We start from the raw sequence: 25,694 nt of genomic DNA on the forward strand, positions 1-25,694 counted from the left end.
TATATTTATTAATACTCATTCTTTAATAATATGTTTTTTTATTGGGAAATCCTTTTTACAGTTCAGATCTAACAACAGACAATAGTTATTAATGATTGTTCACATATGAACTGGAACAGGATGTTACCATGATAAAGAAATTGTAACATGAAACTGTGTAATTTAAACTGCTCTTTTTTGGTACCTCAGATACAGCTTCTGTGTAAATTTATTGAAAAATAATAATTAATACAAAAGACAAATTGAGTTATTTGTTTTGGCTGTTAGATTGAAACACTACATGATAAACTTGATGCCAAAGCAACTTTTGGCCTCAAAAGAACCCTAATACATCCAGTGGTCTGAAACTGGGTTGGTGTGACATATCACAACTGGATTCCTTAACACTAGAAAAGTGGTATTACCTGGGTAATAAAAAAGGAAGCTCTCTACACTTATAGGATTATATAGATATAGATATATTATATAGATATATATATAGAATTAGTAACTTCTAACTCACAGAGAATGGTAAATGTAGGCAAAGGAGGCACCTATGCAGTGGAAATTTTAAGAGAGGAAAGATTTAGAGATGGTCCTGGAATTAAATGTATACTTGATATCATTATTTCAGGCAGGATGACAGTACTGAGCATGGACTCAGAGGAAAGGGTGCAGAAGTGGGAATGGTTTGAGTGTTGAATACAGCTGCAGGTGCTCCATATGCTCAAGTCTAAGGACTCAAATAATCTTCACCTCGGCCTTTGAAAGAGATTGCTTCATAAATTTGAGATTTTGACAGCAAATATTTCTGTTGAAGATATCTAACAGTGAAAAGATAAATACCAAATCTGATACATAACTTGAAGAAATGGTGACAGATTATACCATGCTATAGAATGAAGGCAAAAATATTTGAATATCTGAAGATAAGTATGAAACGGAATGAAATCTATCATTGGTTTAGCAATGATAGATTTTAACCATACTAACATAATGGTATTTCTTGCCTAAACAGTCAGTTGCTGGATAAAATATTTAATATTTTAAAAATATTTTAAAATAAAATGCAATATTTTTTGCTGTGATATTCAGTACAATGCCATTCGGGTACATGTTGGGGTAAATGATTTTGAGACTAAAAACAGAGGCAAAGAAGATAAACTCAGTCTGGACCAGCTGTTTAAGTAGACCTGAGAGATGGTAGAACCTTCAGTGTTATCTTTGTGTCACCTAAAAGCAAAAGCTGCATGTCACTAAAGCAAAGCTGAGTATCTGTTATACAATGCACATCTCTGTCCAGGATGGAAGGATCTATGAGAGGTGTGACATATTCTGCACATGAGCCTGTTTACCAGTGATTAAAATATGAGAGTATATATTTTATTGATGTTAGACTTGATCTGATTTACTCTATTTAATTTACTTCCAAAGGAAGAAATCTTATTTTTCCTCATAGTCTATGATCTAGCTCTACAAACGAGATCTTTGACATACACTGAAATTTGTGGCATCCTCTCAATCAGATGGGAATGTAAGAATGATGATAAATCTGTGAGGCATTACTATAATTTTGATTTCTGGCTTATTTTACCTGTGAAAGCAAGTAGCAGAGTAGAAAAATGAACAGGGACTCCTAAATGAGATAAAAATCTGATTACAAGTGATTTCCTTTATTTTATTTTCATATACTAATTTCCCCATTCCTCTTGTCTCTTTTGTCCTTGTGATGGCACCAGTGTCCCTGCAGTACTGGCCTCCCTTTGCTGGTTATTGCTCCTGTGCTGCTTCCCCCACTGGAGGAGGTCATTCCCACTGGGGCTGAGTTAGGATCAGGGAAAACAGGATTTGTTGTTTGCTGCTAGATTTGCTTTTATGGTTCAAAATTTTTCTGCATCAAGTTATTAACAACAAATTCCAGCTTTTTGAGAGCTTCCTCTAGTCTGTTTTACAGTGGTTTTATGTCTTGTGTGAAACCTGCTTCACTTTCCCATTCCTTAGGAATACTGGAAGTATTTGGTTGTATCCTGCCTCTTACATGTCTCCTTGCTTTGTGCTCTGCCACTAAACCCAGTTTTGGGATAACAAGTTTTGGCCCAAATAGATAAAATCGTCAAAGCTAGCCCTGAAGAGAGAGTGGCCCAGAAAATAACTTATCCTCTTTTTTCTTCTGATAGTGATAAAAAAAAAATAAAAATTCTTTTTGCATTGGAATTACCAGCTGTGCCATTCGCAAGCTAGCAAGAGGACAAAATCCCAGGATGCAAGGGAGTGAAAGTGAATTTTGACTAAAAAGCTTGGGGCTTCATCATCAATGTCAGCAGTGGGGAAAGCAGGAATGCTTCCTTCCTCAGCTGGCTTTTCACTGGAATGACTAACAGCTCAGTGTCCTTGTGAGGCTGCTTTAAATGCTGTGCCACCATCTCATGTGGCACCTTGGGCAAGACATGTGAGAGAAATGGGAATTCACTGCTGGAATGACCTAAGGGTGACACATTCCCCTACCATGGTACAGGAGTTGTGTCCTGGTGTGACTTACCTCAGTCCTGGCAAGATAAGCTCTCATTCCATATCCAGCAGGTCTTTTGGGAGACCTGAAATTCCATGTTTGGACAAAATCTGAATATTTTTTGAGTCTTCCTATTAAAACCTTTAATACATTTTACATCAACTGAGAAGAGTGTATAGACAGAGTTTATGTAGCCTTTTAATAACATTTTTAGGAAGAATTTTTTCCTCCACTAAATCTTTAGTGTTCCAAGCTTATTAAATCATTAAGTATCTTTAGTCATCCTTGAAATATACTTTGGGTTTTGGGAATGAGTTCACCTTTCTTTTGGGGAAGATTTGTACATCAGAGGTGTGGAAGGAACCCACAGCTTTCATTTGACTGCTCAGAAATTACTTTTTAAATTGGAGACAACCTCTAAGACTCAGCCCTGCACCTCAGCTCAGCCCAAGAAGAATGGAGCAAAGAAACCAAGCAGGAGGGCTGTCTGATCTCCTGAGAGCCCTGCAGAGATGTTATCCTGCTCTGCATCCCCATCTCAAGGATGCACAGGAAAGCTCTCCAGCTGATGGGAAGGTTTTGATGGGCTGAAGTCTGAGAAGTAGAGGTGCAAGATCTCATGATTTTAATTTCTGTGCTCTGAGACTGTAGCACAGTGAAAAGCTTTGTGTTCAGAGGTAAAGAGCACATTTCCTATGAACAGAACACATAAAGCTTTCTCTGTGTTGTGCTATTAAAATAACTCTTAATGCTTTTGCTTAAGAAGTAGATCTCCCTTGTATGCACGAAATTCAGATCACTCAGGGAGATATGTCAGCCCTAAATCCCACAGAGATGGACAGACAGGTCTTTCTGAAGTGCTCCCTCAAAGGGAAATAAATAAGGACAATACAGCATTGAAAACCTCCCATGGTTTCAGAAAATAGATACCCATATTCTATTTGGTAAAATACTACAGATAAGCATTACAAAGTATAGCAAAGCCAACCTAATTATATTACCTTCCAATTCTAGTCTGATCTTTTTCACTAATATTGATTTCACTTTGTATCCCATTTGAGCTTACAATGGCAACTGAATTAAGCCAATGTACTTAATTTTGATGTTTATCTGTGCAGAGAAAAAAGAATATATGCCTGGTGGAGATCATTACAGGGAACAAATCCTCCAGTAGATTTTTCTTGTGCTATGGTGCAGCATTAGTCAACCATTGCATGTGTCTATACAATTTAGGAAAGAAAAATTAGTGATGATTTGCAATTAAAAAAAAAACCAGCTCAACACAGGCTATTGAAAAGCTCATTAATTTTACAGCAACATCCATATATTGATTTCACTCGCTGTAGGTAGAATTTTGATAAAGATGGCATTTTGAAATTGTTTAGAAATTACACTCTTCATTTCTCAGGATTATCTGTTACTATTATTTTTTGAAACAAGACCATGTACATGGGTATAATCTATACACATCCACTGCAATTTGTTTAACAATCTTGTCTCCTGGCAGCAGTGCTCACTCTGCCCTAAGTGGAACAGAATATGAGAAGTTGATTTGATAGACAGACAAAAAGAAAAAGCAAATGTTTTGCAGGTAGTAGGAACTTTGAGAAGCTGATTTGCTGAAACAGGAAAAAAAAGCTTATAGTTACCTTGTGAACTTGGAAGATTAAATATCATGGAATTGAGAATCTTTTAGGATTAGAGATAGGCAAAACAGATTTCAAAGAGCAAATTCATTGAGAACAGTTTGGCAGCTCAAACAGACATATTGCTTCAGCTACAAGAAAAAAAAGGAGGACAATGACAATAGCTGGTTTCAATACTTTCAAAAGGAAATATCTTGGTTCTGTTTTGAAGGTGTGCTTGCATAGAATTCTTCAAGGCTAATAAGTCAAATTTAGGGCTAAAACTTTTTAAAATCACCAAGCAATTAAAAAAAAAAAAAAAAAAAAGGCTTAAGTTCACCTTGAAGCATTGGCCTTTTTTTTTTTTCCCCTTTAAATTCTTGTGCTGAGCAAAAATCCATTACTCACACAGTGGCAGCAAGACTGTCAACTGATTGGATATTTATGGGTAACAAGAATATCCAGTGTTTTAACCCTTGGGCTCCAGGACACTTTCTGTAACTTCTGGCAATGGAGCTGTTAAAGGGACTAGTCCTAGGAAGGGAGTATGTGATTTCTGACTCTGAAACTTTGAATCAGGTCTGAGGTAGTTACTAGATTTTGTACTATTAAGCAGGGGCTGCAGCTCCCTCAGACAATTCTAGTTTTCACAGGAGTGCTGGACTCTGGTCTGGAGCCCTAGGCATGACTTTGCTGCAGGAAAGCTGTGAATGATGGTAATGAAGGCAGGATGCTGACAGGCACAAAGTGCACCCTCTTGATAAGTGCTATGTAGACATTATTTGTCATCCAAAACCACAGAGGTGTTGCACCTTTTACTTATGGAAACCCAGTTCTATTTGTGCAGCATTGAACTGAAAGTAAAAGGATCCACTCCAATGTTTAGAATTTGCATACTCATAAAACTTAATTAACTAATCACAGGGCAGCTAGAGAATTGGTAGGCACAGCTTTTGCACAGACCATTTTTTTATTGTTGGAAAGCAATAAACACCCCAAGGCTTCATATTTTGCACTCACCTCTATATAATGTAATAAAATATTGAGCATGGTAATACAGGTGGGTGGCTAATTGAGATGAGTTGTGTGAGGGGTGGGCAAACAACCCAGAGACCACCCAGAGTTGTTTGAGTTTGCCTCTACTGTTGACAGCCACAGCTATGACTAATTAGGGGTTACTGTCAAATGCTCAGCTTTGGTGGCATAGGTGGAGCTGTGAACATCTGTGTACCTACACTATACATGTTACAACCTCAGTGCTATGGGTTTAATCCCACCCTCTCACTTATTCTTTATTCTTTATTTTCAACACAGATAAGGAACACTTTGGGTGCCGTTGTCCTTATGAATTGAGTTTGCCTTTCAGTCAGATGGGTTTATTCTCTATCTTATATCTTGCTGGCTGTGCATACACAACTTTTTTGATAGGAACCTTATCCTTTTGTGTTAATTTGATATCTGACATTCAGAAAATGACCCTACTGCAACAAAGTTGATGATTGCTTTTTACCAATTAAAATATACCCTGACATGGAGTATTAGGCCAGCTATTTATGTTAGCATTTTAAAAGTATCTGTCAGTCAATGCAAATTGTAGGACTGGAAAAGGCAGGAGTTGAATAAACTGGTATGTGAATTCAGGCAATTAATTTTCAATTTTTCGGAGAGAAAATAGGCAGGGAGTCTTTGATCTTTGTCATTTTCCAGGAGGGAGACCCCAAGCAGTGCGCACTCATTTCTTTTATGGTATCCTTACCCTATGGAAGTACTAACTTGTGCGAATTACAAAATGCACCTGGATTTCCTTAAAAAAAAATCTCTCAGATGTTTACTTCATGTGCTCGTGGGGTTGTTAATTTCCTGGTTTCACACTGCCTGTGCCCCTCTGAAGATGCTCCTCTCTCGGGGTGCCTGTGCTCCGGGAGCGCTGCCGTCCCTGCCGCGGTCGCTGCCCGGGCTGCGAGCGGCTCCGGGGATGGATGTGTGAGATGAGACTCCCAGCCTCGCTGTCTGGGGCTCTCAGCTTCTCCCTGACAGCTTTCCTGCGTGGTGGTCTCGAGCTAATTTAGGCCAGCCAAGGATTACCATTTCTGCTCACCCCGACAAGCGAGCTGAGGATGTTATTTAGGAATTTCTGAGCGTGGTGATTATATTTGGAGAGGAGCAAGTGCCTCTGCATTCCTGCCTTTTCTTATCATTACCATGACAGATAGAGATGGACACACACAGCATGTTGTCCTAGAATTCACACTGTTCCAAAGTCTCTCATGTCACTTTGAAACCCAAATCCTTCACGTGACATCTGGTATATAATAAACACTTTGAATTGTTGAGAGATGGCAGTGACAAAACCACATGTACAATTTTTATAGTTTTACTAAAGAGGGCAAAGCTTGATATCAAAGTTTTCATGTGTACCAGTGCTACCAGGTTCATGGTCTTGAATGCCTTGGGACAGTCAATTGGACACACTTTTAGTTAGAAGCAGTGGGACAGGCCTGATTTTTTTTTTTTTTTTAATGCCTAACCAGAAGAGCAAGATGCAAACACAGAAGAAGGTCATCTTTGCCTTCTGTCTACATGTCACCCACCAGCATTTTTTTTTGAGAGAGAATATGCAGAGTCTACATCTTATCTGATCTTCTATTAATTGAAGTCTCTTCCTGCCATTGCTGGGTCAGATTATTCCTTCTCTGTGCACAGACATTACACTCTGAGCTTGCTGCTGGACTGCCTTTACTTGTTTTTACATATATTTGTCTGTTCAAGAAGAGCTAAGCTTTTGTAATAACTTTCTGCTGTGTTATTCTGGCCTGTGGTTTCTGGACATCAACTGAATTTCATATACTTGTTTTTCAATGTTTCTTTTAATAATACATTTCATTAAAAAGAGATCTTTGTGATGGTCATTGTGAGTAAACAGGAGCAGTGCAATGGGTTTAAAGTAGTACAAAGCTAGATTTGAATGTGTGATTAGCAGGTAATATTGACAAAGGATTTTAAATAATGGTATTTTCATCCAGGATAGTACTGTTATTTTGAGGTGTTGGATTGCAATACAAATTTAAAAACAGATTATCTGTTTCTTGGAGATTACTTTCACTGGCAGTGCTTTTTGCATGGACCTGTGAGAGATTTGGCTCAGCCCACTCACAGAGAGAATTTTCTGCAGGTGTCAGTGCTGGGTGGTAAGTTGGTGTTAAAGTCAAAGACATGGGAAAATACATATTAGCTTTGCTTTGTGCACCATAAATTAAAAAAAAAGATTATAAACACGACTCTGTTAATGACCTGCCAAACAGTACCATCACAATTAGAAAATTCATGCAATGAGAGAAGAAATGTGTATCCCTTAACTGGCTGAATGCCAGGAACACACAACTAAGTGATATTTTGCAGTGAGTTCCCAAAGCAAGTGAGTGGGCTTGAGTACTTGTTATCATTACAGAATTTAATTTTTTTTCTTTTTCAAAAGACTGGCTAGTCAAGGCAATAGCATCTTTTGGAAAGTAGGAGAGGGGAAGGACCCTGCTCCCCGAATTTATTCACCCTTGATTAAAGAAGGATTATTTTCTCACAACAGCAATTCCTTAGGTGAGAGATATGCATATTCCAATTCCTTCATTGGTGGTCAATATCTTTAAAATAAGTTTGTCTTCCTTATTTCTCTGCACAAGGCTTTTAGTGGTTATACACTGCTGAGTGCCCTTCAAATGAGAAAATAATAATGAAAATATACCTGGGATAATATTTCCATGGTAAATTCTAATCTTTTTAATTCCTTCAAGAAATTACAGAGAGAAAATATAAAAGCAGAGAATCAGAAGAGGAACTTACCTGTCTGTGGAATTAATAATTTACTAATGGAAAGTTTCTGTTGGAGCAGTCAGCTGTGTGTTCCTCCACCAACAGAATCCTGACGTTTTCTTGGATTGGTGGTTTTGTAGGTTTTTTTTTTTTTTTTTTTTTTTTTTTTTTTTTTTTTTTTTACTTTTGATAAATGGCAGGGATATTGCTGGAATTGCTCTTTGTTATCACCATTTTGTGAGTTGATAATTTTCTTAGCCTTGATGATTAATAGTAGATGATTTATCATATTTATATAGGCAGCAGGGGAGAACAGACACCCTAATAGAGTTTTGTCCTTGTTAGACTGGCTACTGTAGAATTATGCATTGAGATCCCCACATACCTCCCCCTGCAACCTGAATTCTGAGTAGATGAATCAGACAAAGGATACAATAAAAATACCATTAACCTCATTTCACATTCAGGGAGTTGAGTCAAAGAGGAAAGAAATTATTTCTCTAAGGTCTGTCACAGAGGTGTGAACAGAAATCAAAGTTCCCAAGCCCTTGACTCAGTTGATTTCTTATTAGTATTGCAGCAAGTAGACACATGTCTCTCAAAGACTTCCCTTCTATATGCTTGTGCAGTAAAAATCTTCCCAGTTCCTCTCCAGAGACTCTGTGCTCCATGTCCATTAAAATCTCTCTGCCACAAGGATGTCTCACCATGCCTGCCTTGGGAGATGCTGCTGCCACAGTTTTATAATAAGCATATGTGTGAACTCTCCTAATCAGAAGGGATGGTTTTATTTTGTGTGTTAGAGCAAAGGACACAATATGGTCTCCTTTACTGAGAGGAAACCTGCCTTTACAAATCAATGGTTTATATACACAAAAGATGGCACCTGCTTCTCTCCAATGACAAGAAAATGTATCTCCTGAAAAGAGAATGAGCTGGAGTTTTCTGGGATTTAACTTTCCTTTTGAATGCTGCATGTTCCAGTGAAATGTGAGGAGCTGTGAAGATATTCAGCAGAAGTGCTGCATCAGAGTCACTTGCTTGGGAACCACTTCTTGCAGGAGGTGATGTGCTTCATAAATAGATGTGTAAATCTGAAAGAGTTGAGAGGAGGCTACTCTATAATTAATTTTCTCAGGCAGTTAGGTGATTCCTTGATATTTGTACAGCACTCTTTGTTCATTGCCTTGGCTTTACAGAGGATGGGCTCCCCAGGATTGGCCAGTGGTCAGCTGGACCCAGTGAACATCCAAGGTCAAGAGTATATTGCATTAGGAGTAGCCCTGGCTGGGCAGAAACATACGGTCCTCATTAAGGCAGCATCGTAGCAAATGAAATTAGAGTCCTATAAATCTGATTGTGTCTGGCCCAGAGTGAGGTAGTGTCTCAGTGCTCAATTTCCCAGAGTACAAAATGCCACACGCTGCAGGAATTCAGGAACTTCTGTGGCAAAGAGAAAGGAAGAGCCTAGGGCAGCAGACGTGACACTGAGTGAGAAAACTGTGAATATGTTGAAGGATGACAGAGGAATTTCTTTTGGCGACAAATCTACTTTTCTAGTCTATTTCTTTGAAAGAAATTGAACAGGGAGTGTCTGCCACCTTTTGCTGTCTATCAGCCTGACTGTAACATTAATTTAGAAGTCATCTCAGCAGCAGGTTTGGCTAGGAAAGGAAATGAAAGACTGTATCCTCTGAAAAATACCTCTTTATCTGCCCATGGTATCTCAGCAGTTAAAGAATTTCAGTGATGTTTCATCATCTCTCCCTTCATTAATGCATTTTTCAGAGAGACAACAAGAAGGATAGTTTAGAAAGATAAATGCAATTGATGATGTAATGAAAAAAAAAATCAGGAAACAATTACAAAACCTTTTTTTATGAAATGTTTTATGAGTCTGTATTTGCATCTGGGGAATATTAGAGTAAATATTGTGCAGGGAAATTAGTTTTAATTTCATGCTAACGGAAAAATCAATTCGGTTCTAATTAGGTTATGATTTTTAAAATACAATCAGGCAGTCATTTCAGTGTTTTGATTAGATTGTCCTATCATTTGTTTCGGTTTTGATAAATGCTACTTCAGAAAACGCCTTTCAACACAAAATTCTATCTGCAGCAGAATAGGTTTGACTTGGGAGAGTTATTGTAAAGGCAATAATGTAAAAATTCTTAAAGTGGGTTATAGGCTGTGAGCAATTTGAATGTAGTGAGTAGAGCTGTGGCACTTCAGTCTCCAGTACAATGTAATGCAGGTGTGGACTGGATGAGTGAGAATTGTTGTTGATTTTTTAATTCCTATCTGTTCAATAAGGCCCTGTAAGTTCTCTACCAGAAAAAATTCTCTTTACTAATTACTACTTGCAGGGAAATGAACTGAGGGCAGCACTGTTCCCCACACTTGCATTCTTAAGTGTTCCTTGACCTTGCAACATGTGATTTTTTTATATAAAATATGCCCTGAGAGAACCAAAAAGTAAATCACAGCAGCATATTAAGATTGTGATCTTCAAGCAGCTTTTGAAAATCTCAGTCAAGATCATCATGTGAAGTTATCTCAAAACATAAAATTGACAAATATGTGGATGGTATGTGTGTGTAGTATAGGCTGTATATAGTTCATACTATATAAAGTCCATACAGTGTAAAATCTACTTAAGATAACATTGCAGCTATTTTGAACTGCCATTAATGATATAAACAAGACAGAAAGAAAAAGGGGCCCTTGTCACCACTATGGTCCTGCACAATTTTTTTCTTGTTTCTTTGGTTTTTATTTGAACAAACAGACATTATTCTCTGAATGGCACTGTAGTTGTTTTGCCAGCTCAGCTCCACAGCTTGATCCATACTGGGAGATGAAATGGTGATGTTTTCTTTTCACTTCTCTGTGTTCTCAGTGTGCCTACTCCATCTTCTTGTGTGTGTTTTTCTGTCCCTTTGAGTGACAAGTGCCTTTACTGAACAGTATATTATAATCAAAATGTCTTGTGCAAGAGCTAAAACTGAAAATACTGGCATTAAAAATTAATATGGTTGTCAATCAGATGTCCACTTTTGCATGTGGCATTGCTTGAGGTAAAGTATGGCATTACTCTTACAAGATCTATGATTTAGATTATTTCTTGGGACATGCCCAGGCTCTTTTCTAGGTTAGTTGGAAGGAAGATTATATGAAGTTGATAAAACAAAAACAAAAAAAACCCTGAAAGACAAAAAAAAAGGGGAGAAAAAATGGCATCTTCTATCATCTTTAAGGAATATAAAACCATTTCTAAAATCACCATGAAGAACGAAAATTGGGGGAAGTGTGAGGTTATGCCATTTCCTAAAAAAAATTTCTTAGTATGAAATCTATGCAAACTTTAATGTAAAAATTAGAAATTATACACTGAACAAGCTTTGATGTTTAATAGAAAACATCAGTGATTTGCAAGAGTTTTATTTGTACAATAAACTATCTCCTGAGGCTTTTTCTGAGGGATTTTTTTCCCCTGGATATTTGAATTTTTAAAAGCTGTTTATGATGTATTTTTCATGTTGCATGATTTATACTATGGCCAGTGATTGGAATGGGTGCTTAAATAATATATTCAGGCTGTATCACATACTCAGAATTTTTAATTGTACTTCCTGCAACTTCTGGATTAATGGGCATAAATTCATCATGGGTTATTAACAAGATTATTAAAATCATAGCAGTTAAATCCTTTTGAGACTTCAGGTTTGCAGACTTAAGCAGATCAGAATTTGTAGTCCCATTTCAGATTGCTTGGAGGACTTCCAAACAGGGTGGTAAGTTAATTAATAACAGCACACCAAGCCAGTGCACTCAAAACATGTGTTGGACAACAGGTTGAGGAAATGTTGTTTTGGACATATTTCTAACTCTATGTGGACACTAATGGAAATTTCAGAACTCCTGTGTCTTTGGAATTGCCAATATATTTATAAAAGCCAATGTTGTCCTGGAGAACTGTCTTCTGTCTTCTTCTATGGTCAATATGCAAAAAGAGAAATGCTTATTGGAGGATTCTTTCCATAAAGAAACTGAACTGTAGCCTGTAAGATTCTGCCTTGGCTTGAATAAGTGTTTTTGAATATCTGCCTTGAGATCTAATTTTTCTGATCACCAAAGGAAATTCTGACTTCAGTGTGAATTAGGAACCTCTTCAACTCTTCAGCCTCCTGGAAGGTTGCAATGGGAGGGATATGGTGAAGTACAGCTTCCCATAGAGGAAGACTGAGGTGAACACCTGCTTATGAAACTTAAATGTGGTTTATAATCCATGAGCTCCTGTTAAAATACTGTACACTTCATGATCAGCATTGTAGTCATGCAACAAAATAAAGAAACACACAATTCTTTGACTGTCTTGCAGGAAAAGCTGTTTTTTGTGCTAAGTGTGCCAAAGTGGGCCCTGTCTCACCACAGTTGTTAAGGACAAGATAAAATGAAAACACATTTTATTTTCTAGCCTTATTCTCAAAGTAAAATTATAAATATATATATATATATATATATTTCCTTTCTTGGGAGGAAGTGACAGTTTATAATCTCTTTTTCATTAGCTCAGAAAGCTGCTAATATTTGTGTGATTGGCACCTGTGCTGGGGTGATTGGCACAGATGAAAAATGTGACATATTCAGAGTGAGAGCAGGTATGCACACATGAGAGCAGTTAGATGTGTTTAATGCCATAAGGAGGCTCATTACAGCTGAAATTTTAGCTCTACTCATTTCTCTAACAATAAATTCAGGCTCAACCCGCTCACAGCTTTCAGACCTGTATTTTGCTGGTATAAAATCTTGAGACAATCTTTTTTCCCCCCATCTGATTTGTGTTTTAGGCTTTGCAAAGTCCAAGGCAGCACACTCAGCTCTGCCCTGTCTGACCTGTGCTGGGCTCAGGGCTGGTGAAGAATGGGTTACACAGCTCTCAGTCATCTCTGGTCTGAAAATGGCCCTGGTATAACTTAAAGTTTACTTCAGATAATTATTTTAGAGCACATATCTAAATTTTGCATGGTAAATTCTGGAAGAGGTATCTCAAGTCTTGATGAGAAAGCACATTGCTTTCTGAGCTTGCTTATTTTTCTGCTCATGGCTGTACCCAATGCTGGGTATTTCAGGCACCCTGAATATTTCTAGGACAGAGGAATGACTAAATTTTATGTTTCAGATGCATTAAATTGTGTGGCTCTGGTTGTGCCACTCAGAGGTGAAGCACTACAAATCTGTGAGATCAATATTCTGCTGCTTTGGGATTCTTCTGGAGGAAAACTGGACAGACTTATTTTATACTTTTTTAGAGTGGCATTAAAATTGGTGTTACTGTATTTAATGATAAAAAATTTACAGAGGGCGTTTAAATCATGAATGAGCAAGGAAATTTCCTAGGTAGGTTTCTGCAGGCTGTTTTGCTCAGCTGATATTTCTTCATTATTTTTTTGCAAGAACACAAAGTTGAAGTGCTGTGTGAGTGGAGGCACAGCTCTGTTCCTGCATCCCCACAGGCTTGGATCTGTGGAAGGAGAACTCCAGAACTCCACACTGCAGGGCTCTAGATAGGATGTACCTTGGGCAGAGGGGAGGCAGAGGAACCTCTGAATTTGCTGAGCTCTGCTCTTTCCAAAATAAACATAAATGCCAGAACATTTATAATTCTAAAATATGCTCCTTCCTTCCACACCTCAGGATTATTCTGTGTTGGTTAGAAGATGCATTCAGCTTTAGATAAGATAAAAAATAATGTTCAGGTGTCCTGTCTGAATTCTTGAGCTAAATCTGGCAAATGATAACACATCTATTGCTTCCCCCTTTGTTCTATCCAATGCCATTAAAAATAAAAAGACTTTGGATCTGGCCTGAATCAACAGAAGTATAAATCCAGGGATGAATTTTAGCTTCAGTTTTCCATCACTTTAATTTTCTCACTTCTTGATGTGACTCTATGGTGAGTAACAGAGGTGTGAATTGATTTTTGTGGAGTGGCTTGAAGCATAAGCTCATGCAAATGAGTGCATGCTTTGGCTGATGGAATTACCTGCCGGGGCTTTGCACCTTTCCTCAACCAGTGGCCTGCAGAGCTCTGCTTGCAGGGTAAGAAACTGTTCAGCACAACAAAAGGCTGCTTCAAATGGAGTGACAGTGCTCACATCCAGTAAAATACTGGAATAAACACAGAAAATTAACTGGAGACACAATATAGGGTTTATTTTAGCTATTACCTGTGTCATTTGCCTACACAGCAAGATCTGTGACTAAATGATTTATACTTCTAAATGTTGTGGTCCCTGCACTAATCCCACATTGGATCATTCTACAAACGGCAAGGAAACCTGAGCTGAGAAATGAACGTTGAAAGGAATGGTATGTTAAAAGTAAATATTGAAAGGAGATGATATCCATAAGGCACAGAAGATTCACAAGGCTTGCAGGAAGTTGCTTTATTATTCTAACCTATAATCCCTGCTGTGAGGAACGCTGCCTTTCAAGCCCACGTACGGGATGTTTCTCTGTGATAAGAGGAAACTTTAACAGGCTGACTGTAAATGTTTCCAAAGTACATTAAATAGCAGAGTCTTACATAAATTCTGCTGCAAAGACAGCAATATGTCTCCCAACCTCGTTTCTGAGTGTAGGGTTTCCATCTTTTATTATCTCCCATTGCCTTTACATTCCATAATCTGTTCCCCAAATTGATGTTAATATGACATTTTGGAAACTGCAGTCAGGGCTTTCAACCTGAACCAAAGACATAATGGAAAAAGAAAAAAAAAATAAAAAATCAGTGACTTGTTGAATCCTTAGGTCAAGCAAATTGTTACTTTGCTGGAATGCCATTGAAGGATGTCAGTTTTCTTCATGACAGCCTCTAGCCCTGGATCCAATGGAATGGAATGCCATGAGCCTAATGAATGGCAATGCTGTGTGACCCATGAAATTACACACATGTATGATCTGTCAAGAAGTGTTTGCTGCTATAAAATAAGAAAAGCAAAAAAGACCACTTCTGTATAATTCAGTATACCAATCACAGTGGGAATTCAAGTCTGTTTGAACCTGGTGCTTCCTTCTTACTGGTCTTCTTTCCAACACCTGCCAGTCTGAATTGTTTTTTGTCACCATTTCATGAGTGTAGAGGTGTGTGTTGCTTGTGGTGCCACATGAGAATCTCTCCCCTTCAGGCAACCATTGGGTGTTCAGATTCTGCCCCTGTGCCTCTGTCTCTTTCAAAAAGAAATTGAAGAACCTTGCATTGCTAACAGAGATTAATTAGACATTATTCTCCTTTTTGAAGGTACTTGCTCACCATGATGAGCCATTTATTTTACAGGAGCTAAAGGGTGACTGTGCAGGTGAATCCATGCAGGTGCAGAAGAGCTGTGCAGTGAGAGAGGGAATTTCCCAATATACTGGGGAGAAGGGGACTGAGATGTGACTCCAGGCTGCCACTTCATGGGTGCTCCAGTGATAAAAAGTGTTCATTAGAAAAGTCTGAGATTTTTTTTAGTGTCTTGTTGAGCAGTAAATATTTTACACAGCAAAAATAAGGATATACGCTACACTCACATAAATTCAATCGTGTTTAAAAAAAAAAAAAAAACACAAATAAAAAATTTTCATGGCTAGTGTTTCACAGTAAGATTGCTCTTCAAATAGATTTTACAGGTTGCTTTTATAGCACAATGGTAACAGCTGCAAGTCCATGTACAAGGCTGTGTAAAAATTTGATTTACAATTTTATTTTTTCATGAAGTGTGTACCTTTTTTATTCATTCTCTCTCTAGCCAGCATAGCTGTTGATGGCAAAGTGGAAAATATTATTCCAGTGTAAAGAGAAAGAGAAAGATGAAGAATGTGTTACTTCACTCAGAAAAGTAAGATGTTTGCATTTTCCAGCCTTCTGTAAAAACCCTTGATTAAATACATTTCAAGAATGTTTTAAGGATTACTTGTCAATTTGAAAAAAAGAATTTTTAAAACCAAACATTAATTACTAAATTATCTTTTATAAGACCAGAAGGATCTCTGGATAATAGGCATTTGTTCCAAAACAAAACAGTTATTTGTTCAGGGTATGGAAGTTATTAATTATTTACACCTATTCCTACCTCAGTTCTACCTCTACTTAAAATTCATGGGCTAGGCACTCATCAAATATTGATTTTTACCAAAGTTGATGCTTTCCCTTTAACATTATTATAATGAGGGATAAAAATCAAATTGCCTTCACTGAAACTCAATCATTCTCACAAGCCATCTGCATTGATCTTTTTTCTAGGTTTTACCATAAATTATTCTATTCAATTAGGTAAACCCCACACATAATGACATTTTGTGAACTAAATAATTTACTGACTATTTTCAGCTAAACTTACCAGGCTCTGATGCACAGTTATTTTCATAACATTAATAGTAATATATATAACCCCCTTGCAACTGAATGCATGCCAGATTCTTTGTTTGGAAAGAGGAATCACCTGGGAGGGAGAAATCTTCTCCTTTAGAAAAGAAACAAATTCTGTCATCATCACATTTGGAGTGACTCAGTCCCTTCTCTTTAGCAAACCAGGAATGCTGCATGCAACATTTTCTGGTGACAAAATAATTGCAAAACGATTTTCAGCTAAAAGTGGTTCTATTAGCAACGAGGATTGTAGGCAAATTGATAACAATTGGTCTGTTTTACACTTCACTGGCGAGATCTGAGGGATGTAGTAACTCCTTGGAGGGGCTCAGAGAGTTTTCCTGCTCTCAGAGTGGTGGTTGTGCTTCTGTGTCACACACGTTCCTGTCTCCTCCTGACAGCTCATCTGGAAATCTGCCCATTTTCTAAACGAGTTTTGTTTCACATTTGAAAAGTCATTCAGCTCTGGTAGACTGAATTTTCAAGTGGAAAGCACAGTTTGTAACTCTGATATCCACTCCTTCAAGCAAGGAGGAGGATTGCTCCTCCACATGAAAAGGTTTTGTTTTGTGGGTGGTTGATTTGGGTAGAAACTGAGTCACAGACTTTAGATACTGACCACAAAACAGGTTTTTGAAAAATGCATAGATTTTAGGAGAACCTTGTCATAGCTGTGAGGGTGCAGCTGGTGTAGTTAATCATACATGGCAAGTTTTTGTTGGGTGTGTCTAGGAAATGCCTGCTCTGAGCTGTACTTAGCAAACAGACTGGATGCAAACAAATTGTCTTTTGGAAAAAAAGAGCAAAATATACTTAGATGTGGAGTATATATAGGTACATTTCATTGCTGAAGATGACACTGAATACAGAAATGCTTGTAAATAAGCACTGCCAACACTATGGCATAGAAGAGAGTTTGGAATATGTGTTGTCACTTTAATTTTAGTATGAGTTCTGCACAATGAGACTTTGTTTCCTTTGCAAATTATGGTGATCATTTTTGAGAAGTATGGTTCTGCTAAATTGAAAGAAAGTCAATATATGGTAATAGTATTGCTCAAAAGCTAGCAAAGGCCTAATGAAACCCAAACAAAACCCTGTGTAAAACAGCATGAAATGTTTAACTCAGAGAGTTTAGAAGTTTTATCTTAATTTTTTTTAAATTATTTTTTTATTTGCATGAGAACAAAGGTTCCATAAAAAAAATCAGTGTGGAGAGGGAGTAAGCATCCATAAAATTGTATTGTATTTATGTATTCTGGTGACAGCATAGGAAAGGGAAATAGTTCTTCATTCCTTCTTTTAGCACAATCTGTTCTACATGCTGAAACAAGGAGTCAAACATTTAGTCCACCTAGGATGGGAGTTTCTCTTTATTTCTTTCACTGCTTTTCAGCCTTTGAATTCTTTGGTGCCATCATTTTGAAAGGTTGCTACTGCTGCTCAAGCTGCGTCTTGCAATGTCTAAGCAAATAATGAATTTGCAGGTAAATAGTAAATTTATAAGTTTAAATGCAAAAGCTTGTATTGATTTAATTCCCCATTCAATCAGGTAATTTTGTGGTTCAGTACCCATGCATTAAAACATGTAGCCCAAACACAAAATATCACTTTGCCTTGCTCGGTGCTTGGAGTTACTCAGAAGAAAATGGAGCTGGCTGTTGCTCTGTCTGTGTGGGCTTATCTGTGCTGCTCTCTTTATGTTTGGATACTGCTTTGGAATATAAAGCATCCCAGTCTGCTGCCCTGACTACTTTCAGATTCAGGTTTTCTTGCTGCATCTTGCTGTGAGATGATGTTCATGAAATTGGACACTGATTGTGCTACAATTTTGAGGCTGCTCAACGAGAATTCTCTGTGCTACTTTTTATTGTGCTTGCTGAGTAAGAATGTCACACCCTTCACAATGAAAAAGATAAACAAAATGCAGGATATGCTCCCTCCTGCATCCCACCCTCTGCTTTCATTCATAAGAGTCAAAGCTTTGCTGGAATCCTGCACTGTCTTTGGTTTGCTCCTTGCAGAGATTTAAGTGAAGGGGAATTCACCAGAGCATGAGTTGATTTGTCCAATGAACATCTGATTCTGCTGATTTCCAGACCTTATTTAGCTGTGAAGGTAAGCAAATATCCAATTGGTTGGTTGTAAACAGAGACTTAAGAATTTGGATCAAGCTCTTGTTCCTTTAACTTTCACTCCATGATAGTGGTTGGCCACAGAGATAATGCAAGCTCTGCTTCCTTGTGCTTTGCCTTTATTAGCACCAGTGGGATCTAAAGCTTTTTACTTTTCATTCCACTTGAGATTCTTTTCTCTGAATTAATGGATATTCTGAATAAATCATTGTGAGACAGGGCAATGCATGCTGTAGGGAAAAAAAATCATTGAGCCAGCATATCTGAACAGGTTTCATGTCTGTTACTCACATACTTTGTGAGGCCATTACATGTGTAACTTAATGAGGATTTTTCTACTTTGAACCAAAAAAGACATATATGCCTGACTCACATGCCCAAGTGCTAGACAAAGAGAATGCAGCTCAAGCACACTAAGCTTTTCTTTGTAGATATATTATCCATAAAGCACACAATGTCAGTGCTGCCCATGTCCCACTGAAATGCTCTGGATGGATCAATTTATTCTTGTATTGGGAAAAATGATCAGCAAAGAAACAGGTGTCACTGCTGCCTGCATTCCAGCTAATGTTAAGTGTGTTACAGTTAACACTGAGCAAGAAGAATTCATGCTGGGACATATTGTGAAATGTTAATTATAACAAAAACCACTATTGCACTGACTGCCACTGCTTCTGATTCATGGTAAGGAAATTCCCAGAGGAAAAAGAACAAAAATACCAACTGTGCTTTCCCTTCGGTATTTTTCTGGGGAATTACTGCAAAGTTAATATAGAGTTGGATATTCCCATCCTTTCCTATCCAAGTTTTGTGGCTCCAAACTGATCCACATTTATTTGTCTAATCCACCTGCCAAGATGAAGGCATCACCAGATAGGACCTGAGCAAGCACCAGCCCTTTCCCGATTCCCCCTGAGGGATTATGAGCACCTGTGCCCAGCAGGAGCAGAGACACATCTGAGGGGATAATGGGCTGAGGAATAAGTGTGCAAAAAGTCAAAGCCCTGAACTTATTTCAGGTTGGAATGAATCACTACAGGAATAGACTCCTATCTCTTACAGAATCAACTGCCTTTCAGGTGTCTAAATTGGAACAGATGAGCTCCTCCCTTCCAGGTGAATCTGGAGAGTGGTGGCTGAGGACATGAAAAGTGCCAGGTGATCAGGATAGGTGTATCAGTCTCTTCTTACATGGAGGCATGGGGAGTTGCTGGAGAAGAACCTTCCTTTTCACCTCTGGGGTACAGAGCCGTGCCCATGGCTGGTCAGTGCAAATGCTCCTGGCACTGTGCACTTTCCAGCCTAACTTTGGGAGCAGCACAGAATCACAGAATGGTTTGGGTTGAAAGAGACCTTGAAGGTGATCTCATTTCAAGCCCCCTGTCATGGCCAGGGATGGCACCACTAGACCAGGTTGCCCAGGGCCCCATCCGAGCTGGTCTTGAGCTCCTGCTTGCAGCCAGGCTGGGAAGAGGCACTGCCCAGGTGTGAGCAGCTGTGATGTGGAAAGGCTTTTGCACAGGTGCTGACACACCAAAGCCTGTGTGGCTGGGTCTGGTCTATCCTCCCACAGATCAGTACCCATGGTACCAATATCCTGCAAGCCACATGCCTTGATTTCACCAGCCAGCGCTTAGACTCAGCTGACTCTGTTGTTACTGTCAAGACTGGAAATGAAAAGCAGTCCCTGAACTTGTAGCCACTGGAAACAGTTGATTATTACAGGAGAACAGCAGATAATTCTGCAAATAACATGGTGCAACAAGTGTTGATTTGCTCCAACTTTAGTCACTCATTTCAGTGTGAAGTATTTGGGATAAAGGCTAAATTTATAGGCTCATTGGCACTAACTCTAGCAAGTTCTGGAGCAAATTCCCTGGAGATGAACTCATACAGTTCATTGTCTTGATTTTCAAGTGGGAAGAATCTGATGGAAGTTTAGTCATCAACTGAGAAGCCCTACCTACAAATTTTGTGTTGGGCTTTAGTAACCAAAGAAGTGGCTTGTCTTTCAGATTTTGATTTTAGAAGTCATCACATCTTCTGCTCAGATTTTTAATTTAACTATGTACATTAGGAGTGAGAGTTTCCCTTTCTAATGACTCTCTATTTAAAAAAGAAAAAATTGGCATAATTCATAAGTGTCCTCAAGCAGACAGTGAGCTAAAACTAAAGCTATTTAAGTGGAAGACAGATGCCAGGGAGTTAGTGAGAATGGTCTGGATTAAGGTTAGTCTCACTGCTTTCTGACATTCATAGCAATTCTATGAGCAGTAAACTTCCCTTCTCAGCAAATTTCCAGTGGTAACAAGACTTGTTCAGAAAGAGTTTGATGTGCTCTGTTCCTGTCTTCTTAATTTCCAGAAGAGTCTTCTGATCTTTCATGAGCAGGGATAAATGTGCAAGGGTTCAAATACTGGCTTTGCCTCTGTCCTGTGGGGAGAAGGAAGGGAACCTGCAGCCCCAAATTCTTAACTAAATTCCTTATACATGTGTGGATAGGACAGTTTTTGTTAAAAAGAGGTTTACCTTTTCATTACATTGCTGCCTATTAAATTCTTTGCAGAAAAGAGAATTAGAAAGCTTGGTGTATGCAGCTCTTATTTTTTTGTCTCAGTAATGTCTTGCCTAAACCAAAGGCTAGATTACTAGTTTTGGTTTTTAATTAAAAGTGGAAGTTCTGATTGATAAGGGAACTTTCTTGCTTCTAGTAACTAAAGATTTAGTACTTGAGTTACTCCATGCACTTCAAAGTAGCCGTTTTCCATTTGCAGCCCTAAGATCTCCAAAAGTTGTGTTTCTGGGCACCTACTTTCACAGAGACATAACAGTATTATACTAGCTCCTATATATTGCATCAAGATAAGTTACATGACATGACATACTATTCCAGAGCTGTCAAAAAGTTGGACTCTGCTGTCCTTTATAATTCTGTTTACATCTGAGTGCCTGCAGGTGACTGGAGGTGTCATTCCACTGAAAATCAGACAGCTGAGCCAGCACAGAAATGTTAGTCCAGGAGAATAAGATTGCTGTAACCTTCTAGACAGGGGCATACAATTGTCTTTTTGAAATCCACCATGCTTCAGGTTAACCTGTTGATTATTCTGCTTTGACTCTGCACGTACCAGAGCTTTGGACTGGCAGCCAAAGAGCAAAAGGAAAAGTTCTTTTAAACCATGGATGTCAGTGAAAACTATGAATGACTCCATGCTGGTGCTGACAGCCCCCTTTATTTTTTCTCCCTATGCTGTAACATTGTGTACTGTGGATGTCACAGGAAATGCTAAAAAGCACATCTTTTCATCTGGGCCTTTTTTCAGTCCTGCTTATATGAAAAGCCATATGTCTCTGTCCATGCAAGTGTCACATTTCACCCTGCTCATCCAATTTATTCAGTCTGAACATTTGTCCTAATGCTTTTATACAAATACATTTTCTCTGCCCAGATTCTTGTTTGTGTCATGGTTCCTGTTATAGATGAATGCAGATTTGTCAACAAAAAATCCACTCAAAAAATTAGAATCTAATCCAAAGCCTCATTGACGTTAGCAGAAATACTCTTACTGACTTCATGGGTTCTACAGTACCCTTTTCATGCTTCCCTAATTTCTGTAAATATATCTGTTTTAGAGTGAAAATATTTTTCCCCCAGAGTATTTTATTTTTTTAAAAAGTCTGTGTAATGCTAGGGAAATATCGAGCAAACCAGATTAGAACTGTGCTGTTTAGACACAATTTGGCAGATGGTTCCTCTTTCTGAAAAGCAACAGTGTGCCTGTCCTTGTGGATACTTATGGGTTTAGCTTTAAACACCCTGAAACTGGGTGAGCTGGACTTTAAAAAGCCCCCTTGCCCTGGTGAGGCTGAAGCTCTGCACTTTGCCCCCCATCCAGGCTCCTTGCCTGGATCCAGCTGGGATCCCAGCTGGATCCTGGATGTGGGGGCGAATGTTTAAACACAGACCAGCCCTTTTGTACTTTCCCAGAACACAGCTATCTCTGGTGGCTCTTGTCAGCAAAGTGGTGTTTGTAGTGCTTCCTCAAGAGAAAGTTTGTTTTTAAAATATTAAGTAATACAGACGGTGAAAAAAAGATTGCAAGTGGTTCAGCAAAATAAGCAAGTAAAATTCTGGCATGTAATTTCAGGACTTAATCTCATCTCTTCTAAATAAATTTACATTAAGTAAATTCAGGTGCCTTGAAACAGAAGGAAAGTCTCAGACAACAGGTGCTCAGCTGATTTTTAATAGAGAAAATGTTTGAGCAGAATCTACGTGAACCAAAACACTGAGGAGTGGGAGAAGCACCCTCAGTGCAAGTGTAAAATTAATGTTTTGGGAGGAATTAGCTGCCACAGAAAAAACTGGAAATCTTTCTGTCAGAACTGCACAGATGGTGAGGGGGGAAAGAAATATTTTTTGGGAAAGCAGAGAGAGAATTTGAAAAATCTGCACAACCCTGGTGAGACTGGAACTGATTGGGTTGATCCTCTCTGTCTTGTATCTTCACAAGGTGAAAGAGCTGATGAACATCCCCCTCTCCTCAGTGTATTGCTCTTGAAGTCGCTTCTTTTTAGAAAGATTCAAGCAGCATGGAGGAACCTCATGTCCTGAAAGCCTGATATTATTTAATAAAGGTTGGAAGGAAGTTAGCATAACAATTTGAGCCTGTAGGAATTTAGAACCCAATCAAAACTATCCATTTACTGCTCCAAAATCTCTTACACACTTTTGTTGCCTTCTTTCTGAACAATCATTGCACATTATTGTGTCACAAGATGAGATTAAATGTAAATATCATATTTAGGACAGATCTTTGTCTACTGAAGAGAAGGCATAGTTCTTTAGATATGTATGGGGCTAAAGCAGGTTAAAATAGGTAAAAATGAGACCATGAACTTATTTTTCTATATATACATATGTGAGAAGGAATTAATAAAAATTAGAGCTTTGATTTTGCTAGGCTTTAATGTTCTTTTTGGTTTTTTTGTTTGGTTGATTTTTAGTCCATGACTGTGTCCTCACTCTGAAAAGAAGTAACCTTTTCTCTCACTGCCCACTGTATTTATAGAGGTTGGCTGTTTTTATTAATAAGTAGACAGACACCCTTTTATGAGACAATGATTTTAAATTAGGAGCATTAAGAAATGAATGTGAGAAAAAGCTCAATTAAGATAAAAAAAAAAAAAGAAGAAATTATCAAATGACACTTTCCCTCTCCTAAGGAAAGCAATAAATCCATCCCATCAAGCAAATAACTGTTAAGCAAATGACAAGACTGATATTTGCTTTTCCTACCACTCTTTTAAATGTCACTGTTTTTTTTTTTTTTTTTTTTGCTGTTGTCTTTTTTTTCCCCTTCTTTTCTCTTATATTAACCCAGAAATGCTGATGCATCAGCGTGCCTCATTATGACAAGGAAAGATATTTCTGTTTGCTGAAGTGGATTCAGAAGAAAATAAATCCTGAGGGCAGTGCACATCAACTGCAGAGAAAAGCATGGTCTGAGGTGGCTGCTGGAGCTGCCCCTGGCAATCTGTGGCTTTTGGGGCAGACAGCAGAGCTGATGAGAGCACCTGAGCTGCTGGTGGGAACTGGCAGTGACAGCTAAATCTGGTTATTCTCAGGGAAGAAAAGAGAAGACAATTAAGGAAGTGAAAAGACAAGGAAGCACGCTGCTGCTATTTAAAACAAGCACCCTGCAGCCACAGCATGAGTCCTGCCACTGCTGACTGGTTTATTGCTGCAAAATTGTGATGACTGAGATGCAGGGCAGAGGTAAACCAGACAAGGTGCACCAGTAAATACAAGCTTCAGAAAACTCAGATTTCATCATTTAGCAATGGCAGCTGTCCTCCCTTCCCTGCTCAGAAGAGGATTGATCAATCCCTGTAATTCAGGAGAAGCTGCATTTCCCTGACACTCTGGAATTCAAGGCCCATTGGCCTCAATTGATAAAACAGGTTTCATTGGAGGTTAAAATGTACATTGCATGTCTACTGTATAACACCATTCACACAGATGAGTTCATGCTCTGGATCATTAATATCCAGTGAAAATACTGGGAGGGGAGGCAGAAGTACTGGCAAAAAGAAGTCTGCAAATATGTCACATTTCTGACACTCTCTTCAGGTGTGTTCTGTCTCTAATGGAAGGCAAAGTGAACTGGCTAGAAAGATGTCTCTAAAACAATACAAAAATCACCCCTGGAAAATGTCTGAACTAATTAGAAGGTGGGAATGAAATGAGCTGGAGGCCCCAGAGCTGCTCTGTTTCAGCAGGGAAGAAGAGGTGGCTGCGGCAGAGCAGGAGTGATATTGCCACACACTGGTTGAGGAGGAATTTAATGTGTCCCACACAGTGCCAATTATTGCCCTGGTGTGGAAAAATGTCACAAAGAGAGGAGTAGAGGATGAGCAGGAGCAGAGCCTGAAATCTCACAGTGCAAGGGAAATTTATTTGCCTTGCCAAAACGGAAAACTCGAAGCGAGCTCCTGTCATGTTGAGTGAGGAGCTGAAAGAAAAACAAGTCACAGCCTCCCAAGGTGTCAGGCACTTTGCAAACCTCCACTGCACAGGTGTCAGCTCTGGGCTGGCGTTTGCCCATCACCCAGCCCTGGTTTTGCAAAGCCACCGAGGGCTCTGCAGTGCTCAGGGCTGCTCGAGCGTGCCAGGGCTGCAAATCCACCTGACTGAGCTGCTGCCTCTGCTGGAGCTGGCATGGGGACAGACAGCCTGGAAATGGGGCATCTCACAGACATGGGCACTGGGATCATCACCCCACAGCTCAGGCTTTGGTAACTCCTGTGATGCTCTTGGTTACTGTAATTTATAATGGTGCAGCACTCAGCTTCACACCTCAGAATGGAGCTGTGTGTTTTGCTGTACGTGTAAATGCAAGGCAAAGGAGGGATTAGCTCCCAGAGATGGTCTGAACTCTGACAAACTTTGGTTCCAACAATATCTATAGGATACTGAGGAGCTGGAGATTATAAGAATGCAGTAGGCTGGCTAGGTTGTGCATTTTAGACAACATGCTCAACTTTGTCCGAGAGTATCAAGGACAGATGTGGAAAATCTTAGTAGAAGACATGTCTTGATAAGCATAGAGAGAGTTCATTCTGGTTCCAAACGCACCTTATTCAGCTCAGGGTTTTTGCTGGATTCAGCTGGAGAACATTTTTGTCTGATCCCAAAGTGCTGTTATGGTTGTTTACAGTCTTTT

This window comes from Oenanthe melanoleuca, chromosome 5, assembly GCF_029582105.1.
Source record: "Oenanthe melanoleuca isolate GR-GAL-2019-014 chromosome 5, OMel1.0, whole genome shotgun sequence".
In the NCBI taxonomy this organism is placed as follows: Eukaryota; Metazoa; Chordata; class Aves; order Passeriformes; family Muscicapidae; genus Oenanthe; species Oenanthe melanoleuca.